Below are 7,260 nucleotides of genomic sequence, written 5' to 3' on the forward strand. Positions count from 1 at the left end.
TGTGCATTTAGGAGTTCACGTTATATTATATGCCAAATTCTGTTTTTAGCCCACAGATAGAATCTCTGCCTGGAGCCCATACCTAACCATATCAGCTTTCATTAAGGCCCATTAGATTGTCTATGGGGACTGTGATAACTTGCTCAGTATCCCTCCATCACCTCGCTCATGCAATCCCATTTAGCCCTGCCAAAGGCCTTTTCAGTCTACAATGACAATATTAGAGCTGGAATATTCTATTGTTTTTATAACCTATCCTAAATCTACCAGCATATGCAACAATGGATATCCTTACCATTCCAACCTTGAATGCAAACTAAGATATGGACAATTAATTGTATCCATCTAATTAACTTGCCAGGCAACAAAGACTCTTGATTGTTGAACATCTTCAAAGAAGGTAATTCCCACAACCTGCATTCAAACCTCCTCTTATCACGATCTTAGCTTAAGTGGATGTTAAGAGTGGTCTTTTACTCGGTCCTTTGGAATTCTTTCAGTTAATGAGAGGGTGCAGGGGTGTTATTACTCTATAATTCAACATAACAGTGGGTCTAAGACTCATTCTCCATTCTTTTGTAGCTTCAGATATACAATATTGTCAAGTGTATTGCTTCAGCTGTTCAAATGCTTTAAACTAAATATCAATTAACTAGAAATGCATCTAAAACAGCATAGATTTGTATAAAACATGGAGATACACGGTACAAAAGAAGAAATGTCTTTACTGTCAAAACCTGAACTCTTCCCTGAATTGTGCCCCATGGTGTTTCCATTGCTAGTAGTCCACCAGTGCCCTTTTAAGACTTCATAATTACCCTTGATTGAATGTCTGGAATGTCAGGGTTCAATCATTTTCTGAGGCAATGTCCAGAGTCCACAGTCAGTGATTCCCTATTAAACATTCCTGGTTTCAATCTCTCTCATTGCAAGTGTGTGCATTGTATTGTAGCTGATCTGAAAAACCTCTTGGGCATTGCATTTCAGGTACACAGTGATTACCATCACTCCAGGAGACAGCATCCAGTACTGTTTACAGAACACCACCTTCTGCTTTGTGGTTCCAGAGAATTCTATGGATGAAGTCATCAAGCATTCATTTATTTGAGAAGGAGAGTAACGCAACCCAATAGCACATCCTTTAGACATGAAAATTCACATTTTACTATTTTCCATTTACAACTTTGTTCTATCTGATCACTTAGTATTTTTGGTGTGTAAATGAAGGCCTTTTAACCTTGAGACCAAGTTCTCTGTTGATCTCTCGGCTGTAACAAAATGCTGGTATCTGCCAACTATGTACCGTGATGTCTCCTGCTCTCCAGTCAGCATTTCTGGGACACAGAAGTCCTTCCCCAGTGTTGATCACCAGGAGACCATTCATTAATTACTCTTCTTACATTGCCTTTCATGTCTGTAAACTGCAGCTTGAATGACATGCACTGCTTCATAAAAATAAAAAAAACATTATGTATCAAATTCAATCAACAGCGAACAAAGCAGCCAAGACATATGTGGATGACTTACTCACATCATTGTTAAGTACGTTTGCTATGCAGTCCATCAATTGATGCCTATACAACCAAGACTACTGCGATCTAAGAACATACATACATTCTGAGGGTTGCAAATGACTCTGTTTGCTAGGGTGTGGGTATACGGGGCATGTGTAACCTTCTTCCCTTTTGGTACATCAACACTTTCCTCCTGAGCAATTGACTTAGAGGTCCTGCATGACTACCAAACTATGACATTATGCGTTGGTTCCTTATTACTATACACATTGGAAGTTTTGTATTGTATTCTTTTTTCTTTGTGCTGATAGTATAATGCTGAATAAAGCAAAATAACTGACTGACATTATGATAATGATTGGCTAATTTTGATAAATATGTTTTAAATTCTTACCAAAGCAGACAACCCCCAAGGATATCTAGTATTTTTGCACCAATTTCTCCCCGTAATGCATGCTCATATCACATGTGTCATCCATGGGAACAGGAAGGTATACCCCAAGGAATCTCTGACCTTAGAAATAGTGGGAGGCATTATACCCATAAAAACCTATGTCATATATTCTTTATTAAAATGTGTATTTCCCCATTAATAACACTGTATATATAATCACACATGAACATTACAGTGTACACATTAAAATGGTGCACTTACGAGGGCTTTAGAGACATAATTATATAGATTGTACAATAAATCATCATTACAGACCATTATTAAGCAAATTGCATCTAAATAAGATCTAACATTTTCAGCTTTAAAACAGTGTTTTAAAAATACCCTGCGAAGAACTAAACAAGTACAATGAAGTAAAAAAATGACCCAAATCCTTCACCTTGCCAGTATTACAATGGCAATTCCTGCTCATCACATTTTTATCCTACTTCATCCTGTCTTTCAAAGGTAGCAAATTCAGCCTGGTCACAAGAACCAGCCTCTACATGCCCCAGATCGAATAGAACGTATTTAGCCACCCCAAAGCATGGGATCATGTGAAGCGGTAAAGAGGGTAATTAAAAATATCTTGTCACCATCCAGCGGTTCGTCTCCAGATCCCACTGCTTTACTTTCTGCTTCTCCAGCATGGGGTCTGGCATGGATTCACATGCTCATGAATATTCCCCGTCGTCAGGCTGGGAATCCTCGGTAAAGAAAAAAAATCAGTATCAGTTTCGTTTCTGATCTGTCTTTCTTAGTAGTAACCAATCACTGGTCTCTGGGTTATACTGTCCCCAGCCAATGACTGCCCTCTCCTTAAGCCCCGCCCTTGGCAGCCATCCTCAGATTTTACCGCACGCTCAAGTGTTGGGAGTCCTCGTGCTATAGCTCTCGAGTTTTTACTGCGTTTTGCGCTTTTTCAAAGAGATTTATCAAATTTTTCAGTTGAATCGAGCTTCAAGCTCCACCGTTTCTACTTCGTATTTATCTACGCCTCTCTAGGGTGAAGTTTTGGTCGAGTTATGCATCTTGGAGGATTCCAGAAGTTTCTGAGGCCTACCTCGTGGACGAGAAGAACATGGCCCAGGAGAAGGGAAGCTCGACTCCCGGCAAACTGTTCAGGATCTGCCCTGGATGCAACCTACAAAGTGTGTTCAAGGAGGACGAGCATTCGAAATGCCTTTATTGCCTCCACGAGGACAAAATGCACGTGGAGAAGGACTGTGCGTTTTGCATGAACATGTCGGACCGGACTATGAGGGATCGCCGGACCCGCCTCTCCAACTGGCTGGAAGGCAAGAGCCCAGCAGGTGAGAAGAAGAAGTCCGAGCGGTCTTCTAAGTCCTGTGAGGGTGACCCGGCAACGGGGGCCCAACAGAAGGCAAAGCACTGTGAGTCCGTGGGCATCAGGAGCGCGGAACGGTCGGCTCCTCGGCTGCCAGGCAGGGTGCACCTTCACCAACGCCATCAACTGCGAGCCAACGCTCTGGCACGGGAAGAGAAAATCCGAGAACCCGGCTAAGCTTCTGGAGAGGCCCCGGCTGATCTCGGAGGAACCGGCCGAGGGGGAGCGAGGCGATGACCCTCCCCCTTAAATTGAAGGCCTCATGCGTGCCCAAGGTGATGAAGGCCTTGATCCACCCGGCTAGGGCCTCTATCGAGGGAGTTGCTGTGGCCCTGGCGAAGCCTGTGGAGGCTATCACAGTGGAGGCGACCTCGGGCCCAGAGTTTCCCTGCCTCCGCAGAGGGAATCCTCTTTTAAGCCCATCGAGAAGACCCCCGTGAAGACCCCGGTGGAAAAAGAGGGGCGGCGGTGACTGTTACGGACACGGACACAACCTCCGAGGAGGAGCTGGCCGAGAATTTGTAAGAGGCCCAGCCCCACGGGAGGAATCCTGAGGAGGGGGGACGACGAGAGCGAGGGTGGCAACGACGACGAGGTTCCCGTGGAGGAACAACCATCGCTCCCGGCACGCCCGTCACAACCCGAGCCTCAGGACAACTCGGCGGCCATTTTGATGGCAATCCAAGCCTTATGCACAGAGATAAGGACGAGACTGCCCCTACCCCCGACAGACGACCCAGCTGTACCAGGTCCGTAGGTAAGCCCTCCGAACTAGAGGAGGAGAATTCATCCAGTGCCCCTTCAGCCCTCACGGCCTTCTCAGCCTTTGTCGACTTCCCTGATCCCAAGGGACGACACGGCCACGACAGGGACGGATGACGACGGTGGTGATGATGGGACTGGCCTCCCGTCTCCGATTCCTCGGGCGTTCCCGCCCGACGAGATTGGCTCCTTCCACGTTATGATTGCCAGGGCATCCAAACTTTTTCAGCTCTGCCCTGAGGAGAAGAAGAAGGAAGGCTTCCTCTACCAACGGCGCAAGGCTAAGAGGAAGACGGTCCTTGTGGTGCCGTTGCTGGATGACATCTGGGACGAGGGACTTGCCATCCTCAAGAACCCATCCACGACACCTGCCAAAAGGGACCGGTATGAGAAGAAGTACCGGGTCCCCGACGCTGCCCCGTTGTGCCTTATGGCGCAGCCGACCCTGGACTCAGTCGTCTCAGCAGCGGCCAAGAAGAAAGCGGGGGGCATCGGCTTCATCCTCAACTTCCCCAGTCCTTCTGGACTTGTCAGCGTCCCCACCAGTCAAACTGTTGATGGACGCAGATCTTCTCTCCAGAGACGGAGGCGCCATTCTTCATCTCCTGCAGCACTAGAGTTTGGAGTGTACGATATCCCGGCTGACTGCACAGAGGTTCTTGCAAAGGCCAGGGCGTCCTCAACTCTCAAGTGCTACGGACACAAGTGGAAGAGGTTCTCTGTCTGCTGCTGTGCACAGAAGATTAACCCTCGATGGATTACAGCCCCTCAAGTGCTACCGTACTTACTGTTGCTGGCCAAAGCTGGACTAGCTCACGCTTCCATCAAGATACATCTGACAGCGATTTCCCGATACACCAGAACTGCAGGACGGTCATCCCTGTGGTCTCATCGCCTGGTGAAGGAGTTTATGAAAGGACTGTTCCGATCGTTCCTGCCGGTGAAGGCTCCAGCCCCGGCGTGGGGACTCAACGTGGTGCTGACCAGGCTCATGGGCCCGCCATTCGAGCCCTTGCATTCGGCTCCGTTGATGTTTCTGTCATGGAAGACAGCGTTCCTTGTGGCCATCACCTCTGCATGACGCTTGGGAGAGATTCAGGCCCTTTCCTGCAAGCCTCCATACTTGACTTTCCACGTGATGAGGATGGTGCTGTAGACGCACCCCTCCTTCAGGCCCAAGGTGCTGTCGGACTTCAGTCTCAACGAGCCCTTGGAGTTACCAGTCTTTTTCCCGTGACTTTCGTCGCCGGCCGAGAGCACTCGCTGGATGTAGCTAGAACGCTGAAGTTCTACGTGGACCGAACCAAGAGTTTTCGGAAGACATCACAGCTGTTTGTGAACTTTGGATCTGTGAACCAAGGGAAGGCTCTCTCGAAGGCTTACATTTCCAGATGGCTCTCCGGCTGCATTATGCACTGTCATCGGTTGGCAAACCGACCGTTGCCCGGCCGTCCGAGAGCCCATTCGACCAGAGCGATCACTGCTACCACAGCGTTCTTGTCTGGTGTGCCGCTGCTGGACATCTGCAGGGCTGCTACGTGGAGGTCGACGCACACCTTCACGAGATTCTACTGCGTCAACCGGGATTCCAGGGAGGAGTCCAGAGTCGGCCATGCAGTGTTGCGCAACCTGTTCGCTTAAGGTGAGCCTGGTGAGGAGCTAAGAGATGCTTAATGTTGAGTTTTATGTAATGCTTAATGTTGAGCCTTGCCACCTCCCGTGGTTGTGCACGTGTGCACTGCTATGTATTCTTATATTCATGAGCATGTGAATCCATGTCAGACCCCATGCTGGAGAAGGAACAAGTTACTTAACTTTAACTGTTGTTCCCCAGCATGGGTCTGGCATGGATTCACATGCGAACCCTCCCTCTGTGGCTCTTCACTTGGTCATACTGCCACTTTGCGTGCTACCAAATCTGAGGATGGCTGCCAAGGGCGGGGTTTAAGGAGAGGGCAGTCATTGGCTGGGGGCAGTATGACCCAGAGACCAGTGATTGGTTACTACTAAGAAAGACAGATCAGAAATGAAACTGATACTGATTTCTTTTCTTTACCGAGGGTTCCCAGCCTGACGACGGGGAATATTCATGAGCATGTGAATCCATGCCAGACCCATGCTGGAGAATAACAGTTACAGGGAAGTAGCTTGTTTCTTCAGCATAGTGACAATATTAGGCAATCAGAAGTAAAGAGGGCGGTCATTGTATGGGATACTCCACATGGGCAATAATTTGCACCCCTCATTATACCATAAGTATTTTTACATTGCAGCGCATCCCCCGATTTCCCCAACCACCTTCTTTAAATTAGGTTTGATTGACGGGCAAGAACAAACTTTAAGAAAATGATCTGCCATATCTTATTTGCCCTGCACCTCAGTGGTTGAAATGCCCAATTCTAGTTTCAGGGCACTATTGGGAGTGCCTTGAAGAAGACTCACTAGTTTCTTTAGGATCCTGTTTTGGATCTTCCCTAAAGCTGTGCAATTGGTGCAGTCCCAAATCTCGCTCCCATATATCATCGAAGTGCAGACCTTAGCTTTAAACACCCCCAAGCATTTATCTAACATGCGACCACCAAAACATTTAATAAAATCTGGGTAAGACGCCCAGTCTTGCCGCAGCCTTCTCTGCAATCGCCGAGATATGCACTGATAATTTTGTGTTCTTAGTGAAAAGAAGTCTGAGGTAGCAGTATGATTGTGCTACCTCAATCCTTTCACTGTCCATGGCCCAATAGGAGAGATTTTTTCCGATGCCAAAATCCAGAACTTTGGTTTTAGTATTATTCAATTTAAGGCCATGGGCAGAGAAATATTCTTTGGCATAAAAAAGGCTCTGTTGCAGCCCACCAGGCGTCAAGTCAATCAGGGCAGTGTCGTCAGCATACAGAAGGGATACAAAGGGAGTGCCATCTAAAGAAGGTGGGTTAACACTAGTTCCCATAGTTTCTGGGTAAAAAACAAACGGATACAAAATAAATAGCATTGGAGCTAGGTCACATCCATGCTTCACACCCTTGCTAGTTTGGAATTGGTTCATCAACCGTCTGTCGGAGGATACCCGGACTGAAGCATTTGTGTCTCTATAACAAAGTTAAAGCATATTCAGGAGACCAACCAGCATTTTTAAGGCAGCTGACTTCCCCCGTAGCTATTGAATCATATTCAGGAGACCAACCAGCATTTTTAAGGCAGCTGAC

The sequence above is a fragment of the Ambystoma mexicanum genome, chromosome 7q (genome assembly GCF_040938575.1).
Source record: "Ambystoma mexicanum isolate Mex_15411 chromosome 7q, UKY_AmexF1_1, whole genome shotgun sequence".
NCBI classification, from domain to species: Eukaryota; Metazoa; Chordata; class Amphibia; order Caudata; family Ambystomatidae; genus Ambystoma; species Ambystoma mexicanum.